Source organism: Vigna umbellata, chromosome 4, assembly GCF_029865625.1.
Source record: "Vigna umbellata cultivar VRB3 chromosome 4, Vumbellata_1.0, whole genome shotgun sequence".
In the NCBI taxonomy this organism is placed as follows: domain Eukaryota; kingdom Viridiplantae; phylum Streptophyta; class Magnoliopsida; order Fabales; family Fabaceae; genus Vigna; species Vigna umbellata.
This window is the reverse complement of record NC_142168.1, coordinates 19,923,609-19,934,627: the sequence shown is the minus strand read 5'-3', so window position 1 is coordinate 19,934,627 and position 11,019 is coordinate 19,923,609. Positions and strand designations below refer to the sequence as shown.

The 11,019-nt window shown below is 30.0% G+C and overlaps 1 pseudogene across 1 annotated transcript; it reads left to right on the top strand.

Moving 5' to 3' along the window:
* Positions 1-4,228: 4,228 nt before the first annotated feature.
* LOC124846708 (receptor-like protein EIX2) lies at positions 4,229-7,977 on the top strand (annotated as a pseudogene). The gene is made up of 2 exons (XR_015786199.1): positions 4,229-7,574; positions 7,697-7,977. The product of XR_015786199.1 is annotated as a receptor-like protein EIX2 (transcript).
* The last annotated feature ends 3,042 nt before the right edge of the window (positions 7,978-11,019 follow it).

Here is an 11,019-nt window from a genome sequence, read left to right as displayed (position 1 = left end):
CACAAGCACGTGAAAAAAAGAATATATACACACACAAGATATAACACGAGAATCTACCTTCTCAAACTCTGAAAGCATGTCCACTATTAGGTCTTGCCTTGGAGAACCCCAAAATTCTATCATTGATTTGGGAAAAAAAATCTCATTGTCAGCGAGGTTGCTCTTAGTTCCAACAGGCTCTGGGAGGAAATGGTTCAAACCTTTGCGAGCAAATTTCAACAATATAAAACATCAAATTAATCTTCAAAAGAACCAAGAAACAATTGTCAAATGTGGAAGGGCTTATAGTCATCCAAATGAATCAGTCAAAGCCAATAACATATGTGAAAAAGAAAAATTCCTTTTAAAGGTTATAAAGCTTGAGGATGAAAATAAGAATAAATTATGATAGATAGATAATGTACAATTTTCATATTACAGTTATATATATATATATATATATATATATATATATATATATATATATATATATATATATATATATATATATATATATATATATATATATATATGAATGAATGAGCACATTGATTCATAAGAATGAATGATTTTGTCCTTTCACATGAGGAATGTACTGGACAAAGGAACACCACTACTTTAGAATATAGCATTTAAATTAGAGAAAATCAAGTAGAGCAAGAAGTAACATAAATCATACCAATTATATAATTCATAGATTCAAAGATGAAGGAAAGAAATAAGAAATAGTTCTTGCTGCAAATATCAGTTCCACAAGAAAGCCGAACTCACAAAGTCCAAAGCCTGACAGAGCAACCAGGAGAACTACAGAGAGAGGGCTTAAGAAATTATAAAAGTAAAACAAATTACTCACCAAAATTATTTGTAGAAAAATCACTTGCACAATGGTAAAAACCCTATCTATTAGTGTAATTGGAATTAATCATGATCACTAACTGGGAGTTATCAAAAGAAGGAGGGATTAGTACATTTCTAAAAGAATTAGAGCTAGCTGTGGTCCAAACAAGAAAAATAGAAACATCTTTAAACATCCAAAAGTATAAGTATTGCATGGATAATCTCAAAAAGTTCAATGTATGTGACTACAAGATGGAAGGAAAAACAATTCAAGGATCTAGACACGAACCAACCTCACTACATTGTGCTAAAGTCCACTGAATCCAACAACAATTTGGAGGGTCGAAGCAATGATAAGTGTGCCTTGCGTCCCACGCATTATCCTCTTAAATCTCTGCATATTTATCACTAATCAGATAAACAAGGATCAGTAGATCGAACAAGAGAGCCAAAACCGGAGAGCCAAGATCAAACACAGTCTTACCTTGACCTCGACCTAATATTGGTCAATACGGGAGCGCGTTAGAGCACCTCGACCTCGCTCAACCCACAAATTCCTCGACGCCTTCACCTCGATGCTCAACCAAGCAGGAGAAGATGAACACGAAGCCAAGTAGGAGAAGACGAACACGAAACAAGCATGAGAAGATTGTGGTGCGAGGAAGGATTGGGGGAAATTTTGACGAAGGCGCGGGGGAGGGAGGTTAGGGTTTAGACATTTTTAGATTAGATGGACGAATGAAGCAGCGGGGGAAGGGATATGAGTTGGGTGGAAAGTTTAAGAAAATTATAAAAAACGTTACCTGCGATTCAGGCATAAACCGCCGGGAATTATTTGGGGTTTTTAGAACCACCGAAAAATAACCTCTCCTAAAATTAATTATTTTTGTAGTGACATTAGAACTAAGTGAGTTTCTTTTATTTTAAGTGTTAGTAAATTATTAAAACTTGACTACAATGTAGTGTAAGTTAATGTTAAATTTGAATTTAATATATTGTTTGATGTACAAATTATGTATTAAATATTATTAGACAATTTAATGTTAATGAATTTCATTATATTAGTTTAATTGAATATGTTCATTTTATGTTATATTGATTATAAATTGATTGATGAAATAATAATATAATAAATTAATTGTAAATTGATTGGATATGTCAAATGTAATAATGATTTTTTGTATAAAAGTTTTTATGATAGGTGTATAATGTATGTAATAAAGCCTTATGTTTTAAAAGTATATATTATGATAGGTGAACAATTACTTATCATAATATATTTGACATATTATAATAGGTGAGAAAATTATGTCATAAAACATTACATATTATGATAGATAAACCCAACTGCATCATAATAAATTCGTTATATTATGATCGATAAGTGAAAATCTGTCATAATACATTAGATTTATTATGACATAATTTTCTGCTACGTTATAAAATACACATACATGAGGGTATGTCCAGAACTATAATGTTATCATAAAAAACAGTTTTTTCACTAGTGAAATTATAACCTATAGATAAAAAAAGCCATCAATCCATCAAATCAAATTCCAAGCTAACAAAAGTACATGTTGTGAAATTAAGAACTTAAGTACTTTGTATCTACGCTTAGCCAGTTTGTAAATAAGAGTATATTCGAAAAGAAATTGCAGTGATAAAAGGAATATACAAACATCTAACGAATCGACAACCCATTATTAGACAGAGAATTATTTATGACTTAGAATGGTCTAAATATAAATAATGAAATATAAGATATAAGTGGTTGAAACCTTATAGTATAAATAGATTTATAAAATTAAATTGATGAGTTTAGAATTTATTTTGTAATAAAAATAAAACAAAATTTGTAATTCCTGAATGTCAAGGTTGTGGAATGATTAAATATATTAAAAACAGAGATTCCCTGTGTTTCTCAAACTGTAATTAAATGTTTTTATCTTTAAAAAATTAGAAATTGAACTTAAAAAGAGGGATGCTATTAGGCTTGGCTCCTCAGGGTTATCCTGCGTGGTGGAACTCCTTTTTTATATTATATTTTCCACAACTAATAATAATGTATTGATGTGATTGAAGTGTTTAATTTTCTAACCCATATTTTACGATCAGAAGACTTGAAAATTCAAGAAATAACGTATTTATTGATATTGATGAGACCCAAGCTAAGAAGACTTGCTAAGCTACGTTATAAATACTGAGGAGACTCAAGCTAAGAACACTTGAAAATTCAACAAATAACGTATTTATTGATATTTATTGGTATTGATGAAACCCTTTCTCTGAAGTTGACAGCGGAATTTGCGTAGAAATTCAATTCTTTTATATACTTTAATTCTGAAAAGGAAATTAAAACTACTGACATTTCCAAATAAATTGTTTCAAGATTATTATTACATTTTTTTTCAAATCATCATCTTTCAAAAAATATTTTAAATAATGAGATTTTGTAAGTGTTTAATAGAGATTGCATGTTTATAGAACTTTGATACCTAATTTAGAATCTAATAATTGTTAAAATAGTTAATATCAAAAATCAACTTATATTCTATTTCACAAATCAAGTATAAATTTATATTAATACTAAACATTGTTTTAAATATTAATAATTTTTAATTTATAAAATTGTGTCTTAATAATATAATGATTAATTTTTTTCTCTAAATTAATTATTATTTAATAATTTTCATTTAGTGATTAATTAATCAAATAAAGTCACATGGAGATATACAGTTGACAATTAAAGACAAAGCATTACCTCAAACATTCATGATTCTATTTAATTTAAATTTTTGGATTTAAGGGACGATGGTAATTAGAGGAAGTAATAAAGTAAGAGAGAAAATGAAAAATGAAATAATTTAGATTGAGGAAAATTAAGAAAAATATGAAAAGAAATTTTTTGTAACTAATTTGATTAATATAATAAAATAAATTTAGTTGTATATTAATATATATTTAAGAAATAAATTCTTTAAAATAATTTTTTAAAATTAAATTAATATAATTTTAAGGTATAAAAATTATATTTTAAACAATAATATATTGAAAGAAATTATTTTACTTGATATGACGATTTAAATTAATTACTTTTATTTATTTATTATTTTGTTATTTTAATATAAATTTTAATTTAATTATTTAGGATTTTAAATTTACGGTCTTTTAAGGATTTTAAAGGGAAGTGATTCAACAACAATATTTTACAGTAACGTATGACTTTACTTTTTTATAAAGTATTTAACTTTATTTCTATTTCTAGTTATGTTATATTCACATTTACACTTACATTGCTAATATCCCATGTCAACGAGGCACGGTAGGATTTCTTAACTCAGATGTTTTTATATTACTACATTAGTGTTAACACTTTCTACTCACTTATCCAAACATCATAGACTCGAAATTCATATCTGGAGTTATTCAATGGACAGTTATTTCATCAGGTTTTTGTTTGCAATATCAGTGTGGTTTTTGCTTTTCCAAGTATCCATTCTTGGATTCATCTCTCAATCACAGAACTCACACGTTACATGCATTGCGAGGGAAAGACGAGCACTTCTCAACTTCAAACAAAGCCTCCGAGATTCCTATGGCATACTGTCTACATGGAGGAATGATGAGAATAATGGAGATTGCTGCAAATGGAGAGGCGTAGAATGCGACAATGAAACAGGTCATGTACTCATGCTTCAGTTGCAACATTTGAGCGGTTTCTTTAACCTCACTTCACTGATTGAATTGCAAAACATTCAACATTTGGATGTAACCTTCTGTGATTTCAGTGATAGTCAGATACCTGAAAACATGGGCTCCTTCAAAAACATGAGATATCTCAATCTATCATGGTCGACTTTTGCTGCTAGTATTCCTTATTCTCTGGGAAATCTCTCAAAGTTGGAGTATCTTGATCTAAGAAGCATTTATAGTATTCGTGGAGAAATCCCCTCTCAACTGGGGAAACTAACGAGTTTACGATACCTAGATCTAAGTTATAATCTTCTAAATGGAGGAATTCCTTATCAACTTAAAAACCTCACCCAATTAAGGCATCTTAATCTTTGGGAGATTTCACTTTCTGGAGCAATACCGTTCCGGGTTGGGAATCTTCCTTTCTTGCAAACTCTTGGACTTGGAGGTGATTTTGATCTATCAATTAAGGATGCAAAATGGCTATCTTCTCTCTCTTCATTAGATACTCTTCGACTGAGTTCATTGCCTCTTGACTCCTCTCATCACTGGCTAAAATCGATTCGAGAGCTTGTTCCTAACTTAAGAGAGTTGAGGTTAGTTTCTTGTAGTCTTTCAGATCATAATATTTCATCTTTGTTTCATTTTCATTCCAACCTTTCTACTTCTCTTTCCTTCCTCGATCTCTCTGATAATATGCTGACATCATCAACATTTTCATTGTTACTGAACCTTCATTCTCTTATGATCCTTGATCTCTCCGGAAACAATATGACATCATGGATATTTCAAGGAAATTTAAACTTCAGCTCTAAACTACGAAAACTTTATCTAGCAAGTTGCGGCCTTACTGATAAAAGTTTTCTTGTGTCATCCGCTTCAACAAGTAATTCTTCATCTTCTCTTGTCACTCTTGATCTCTCCAATAACCTATTGTCATCGACTATATTTCACTGGGTTTTTAACTTTACCCCTAATCTTCATAGCCTTGACCTTTTTTACAACTCATTAGAAGGTCTTTTTCCAAATAGATTTGGAAATGTAATGAACTCTCTTGAAGTTCTTACCCTAAGCTCCAACAACCTGCAGGGTGACATATCTTCTCTAGGGTATATATGTACATTGAATGATTTATACCTTAGTAGAAACAACTTTAGTGGGAAATTTTCCAGTTTTATTCAAAACTCTTCACGGTGCAATAGAAAATTTCGAAGTCTAGATTTATCTGATAACTGCATTACTGGCATGCTACCTAATCTTTCAGGTTTTACATCTTTGAGCTTCTTAGATCTTTCCAATAATCAGTTATGTGGAGAAATACCGGAATCCATTGGGTTGCTACAGGAGTTGGAGTCCCTCTACCTAGAGGAGAATAACTTAGCCGGTGATATCACTGAATTGCATCTAACGAATTTGTCAAAATTGAAGGTGTTAGACTTGACAGACAACTCATTGTCTCTAAAGTTTTCTAATACTTGGATTCCACCGTTTCAATTGTTTAGATTGGGACTAGCTTCTTGCAAACTGGGTCCTACTTTCCCGAGTTGGCTCCAAACTCAAAATCGCTTAGAGTTTCTGGACATTTCTGATGCTGAGATTGATGACTTTGTGCCAGAATGGTTTTGGAATAAGTTACGGTTTATAAGTCAGCTCAACATGTCTCACAACAATCTTAAAGGTACGATTCCAAATTTACCAATCAAGCTTACTGGTGATTTTGGAGTATCTATATTTCTAAGTTTAAATCAACTTGATGGTGAAATTCCTGCTTTTTTATCGCAAGCTAACACATTGGATCTATCCGGCAATAAGATTTCAGATTTAAGCATGTTCTTCTGCAGAAAAAGCACAACCACATCAATGTATAACTCTAGATTTATCAAATAATCAAATAGAGGGACAGCTGCCCAATTGTTGGGAACATCTAAAAGGTTCATTACATATTTCTCGATCTCAAAAATAATAAATTGTCAGGGAAGATTCCACAGTCTATGGGTACTCTTGTTAATTTGCAATATCTGATACTACGAAATAACAAGTTTAATCTGGACAACTACCGTTCACATTGAAAAGCTGCACTATATTATCTGTATTAGACTGTAGGTCAAAATTTGTTGTCTGGTGCAATACCTTCATGGATTGGAGAAAATCTGCAATCAATTGAACATTTTGAGCTTACGATTAAATAACTTTTCTGGAAGTGTTCCAGATCAGATATGCTATTTGAGGCAAATTAATCTCTTGGATCTTTCCATGAACCACTTGTCAAGAGGAATTCCAACGTGTCTGAGAAATTTGACAGCAATGATGGAAAGGGGGGTAGTTCCATTTGGAACAGAAAAGTTACGCAGAATGTCATCTCGATCTATTACCTATGAAATGGAAGACACTAACGTGTTATTTATGTGGAAAGGTGAGGATCATGAATTTTGGAATGCTGAGTATCTTCTGAAGAGCATTGATATCTCAAGTAATGAATTGACAGGAGAAATACCAAAAGAGTTAGGGTATTTAGTTGGATTAGTTTCTGTGAATTTATCAAGAAACAACTTGAGCAGAGAAATTCCTCGAGAGATTGGAAATTTAGATTCGCTAGAATTTCTTGACTTATCAAGAAATCATTTATCTGGCAGAATTCCCTCTACTCTTGCCAATATTGATCGTCTTACAGTCTTAGACTTATCAAACAACAATCTGAGTGGAAGAATCCCTTGGGGAAGGCAGTTGCAAACCTTTGAAGCCTCTAGCTTTTGAAGGAAATATCGGTCTTTGTGGTCAACAACTTAACAGAAGTTGTCCCGGAGATAAGACAGCAAAACAGCCTCAAGGAGAAGCAGTTGATCATGACAGTGAAAATGACAATTCAGATATCCATGGAGGATTATACTATGAGCTTGGGACTGGGGTTCTTCACAGGCTTTTGGGGTTTACTAGCATCAATTCTACTTTGGAGACCATGGAGATTTACTTACATAACATTCTTGAACAGACTGGTGGAATATATACTTCTAATGGTTGAACTGAACGTTGCAAAGTGCCATCGGTGGCTCGAAGGCTAGCAGGTACTTAATGCCAATAACTCGATATTATCCCCTCATAACATGCTTACAGTAGCATACTATTTTTGCTAGACTAGATTTTCAGTTTTATTACTAAATTTTAGTCTCTAATTTATCTCCTTCAGTACACGAATAATGCAAGTATTCTGAATTATATCGCCAAATCTGCAGTTTATGGCAGATAAACTTCAAAACTTCTGTGAGAGATGAAAGCTACATGAATTATTGAGGTCTGCAATGTAATGCAAGGTTTCAAGAAATTCATTTCGTTGTCTGTTATTGTATAATGTATTGGTAATTTCGATTATTTGTTTTTATATTTTAAGACTATTAATATTTATAATGTGAAGATTTTGCTTTGTATCTTGAATAATGAAGCTTCCTAATACTACTTTTTATTAATACCCATTTATCCTTCCCTACATACTAAAATGTTAAGTGATATCTCAGTGCATTGATTTTTCGTATGTTTTCACAATTATTGGGTCCATCCCCTGCACTAACATATTAGTTGCTTCAGCTTTCAGTCCCTATTGTTCTTTAACAATTTACAACCTCAATGTTATTATGGAAAAGATGTATCGGTCAACTAAGCCAACCAAAGTATGGAAAATTATTATGGTGAAGGCAGGCTTTCCACAACTAATAATGTTTTGATGTCATTGAGGTTCTTACTTTTCTTACCCATCTTTTGGATTAGAAGACTTGAAAATTCAACAATGTTTTGATTGAAATTGACAAAACCTTGTTGCCAAGAAGAATAATAATACTTTTACATACATAAATTTTTTATATTTATTTGATTAAATATATTTTTATTTTTTTTATTCTTTTGAAAAATTACAAAAATTTTATTTTTTTATGATCATTTTATTTTTGTTAAGTTTGTCAAATAAATATAAATGGGTGTCATCCTACCTTAATTGTATATTAATTGGGTGTATATGGGTTCTATATGATGTAACACTCTCACTGAAGTTAAGCGTGTCCTTTGGGTGGAAGTTTAACTCTTTTATTTTAGCTCTCATGATATTAAATTCACTTTTTTAAAAGGAAAGTAAGATTACCAACATTAAATTAAGGTTATTATAACAATTTTTTTTTCCAATTATTCATCTTTCAAAAGATCTATTTATATATTGATAATTTAATTACGTGACACAAAAATGTTTATTGACCTTTTAACCTTTCCTCAAACAATTTTTCCTAAATTCCTATATAAGATCTCTTCTTTTATACTAACCGAGATTATACACAATTAAACAAAAAAAAAATTAACTAAAACTAATACAAAACTAGACGAAGATATTTCATTTTCTGAATTTCAATTTATGTTGGACGTTAAAAAAACTATTTATAATAATAAATTATTATATTATAGTAAATGAAATGTTTTTATATTTACGATACTAAAATTACATTTATATGAATAAAATAAAAATAATTATATAAAAAATCATTTAAACAAAAGTTAACATGATAAAAATGGATAACAAATTAAAAGAAATCGTAAAAATATATATATAATTAAAGATATGGTTAGAAGAAAAGTACATAGAGATCTATACGGTATAAGATATTTTTTATATTTATATTTACGAAAGTTAGTAGCGATTAGATAGCATGAGTCAACTGATCCGACCCAACTATAGAAAATTAATGCGGTAAAGGCAGTCATTCCATAACTAACAATTAGCATTTTAATTTTTTAACCCATATTTTACGATTGGAAGACTTGCTATTGATATTCCACAACTATTCTATCAATGTAAACAATAGTTATCTTTGGAAAGATAGTAAATAACTGAAATGTGATATGTTTGGAAATTGATAACAGGAAGTTGAAAATTGTTACGTACCCTACTTTATTTACAATTTTTAATTAAAGTTTCTATTAAAGTAGCTTGTAAAACATAATGTTAAAGTAGCTTAAAAACTAAGTGTCTGTTACATTTACATACTAGTTTATTGTAAATAAAAAATCTCTTATAATTTCTAGTATTATTGTATACTCCTTTTTGATATTTTGACATAGTTTTTGAATGGTTGTTTTAGTTAAGTTAAAGTTTCTGATGCATTGTGGTTAGGGTTGTGAAAGTGAATTCTCTTTGGGTTATTAAGCATGTTGAAATTCTAGGCTGATGAGTTGATGTGGTGTAATGTGTTTTGGTGTAGTTATAATAACAATTATAGTGTTTAAACACCTGGAAACTTCCTGAGTAGAAAAAGGTTTAATAACATGTGGATAGAAGCTGATATATTTGGGTTTGGATGCTGTTTTTGTAGAAACGGTTAAGTAATATAGATTAATTATTATGACGTTAAGTTCTTTGGATTAAGGGATTAGAAAACTACTTCATGTGTGGCGTTAATTCTTGATTAGGAAGTTTTGTTGGATTTTAAGAATTGTTGAATGTACAGGGCGTTGGTGATTATTTTACATACTTTTTGGTGCAATTTAAATAAGCATATGAATTTTTAATTTCATGAACATAATTTATTGTCAAAAAATTATTAAAAAAAGTTATTAATATAGTATGATATTATAATATGAATGAATGTTTGATAATTTATAATTTTATAACATGAATGAATGTTTGGTACGCTTCTTTGGTTTAATATAAATATTAGGAATGATTGGTATGTTTCCTGGTTTAATATAAATATTATAACAGAATTAAAGGAAATAGGTTTCATATTTTCGAGTACAGTGCGTTTCGGCATGAAAAGAAATTATATTTTTAAGATTTTAGTGTGCAAATTCTGGATTGATTTGGTTAAGCATATGTGTTGGTGGGTCTCGTTGATGGTATGATAGTTTATTTAAAAAGGCTTTTAGATAAGCATGAAAAGGAATATAATTGTGGGTGTGCGTGAAATATATTGAATAAAAGTGGTACTCTAAGACAGTACGTACAGTGTTTTAATTTGAATATAGTTTTCTTTTTCTTAAAACTGACGCATGGTAGTGTGTCTTGTGATAATTGGTTCTAATTATAAAATTAATTACAATATATTTGGTATGGACTGTTTAGAGTTTTTAATTTGAATATGAATTAGTTAAATATTTTAGGATTTAAAAATATGGGCTGAAAAATTATGTAGGGAGGTGAGTATAACGTGTCTGGTTTTTCTAGTTATTGGAGTTGTATGGAGGGTTTCCGAATTCTTGGAAAAAGCTATTATATGTGAACTGTTAATATATTAGAATGTGTTTCTATAAATGATTAAAACTTTATGCTTTAAAATGATTTTGATATATTTTATAAGTTCTTGAAGATGTAGAAATATAATTGGGTGTATTATTTGTTAAGTCTTCTTTGATAGATGATGTGTGGTATGAGCAAGTGCCAATTACTTTCAAGTGGTTTTTAAGCTAGTGAATCTTGTTTGACTTGTAATTGTAATATTAATGATACAAATTGTGTGAATAGTTGTGGTTGTGTGC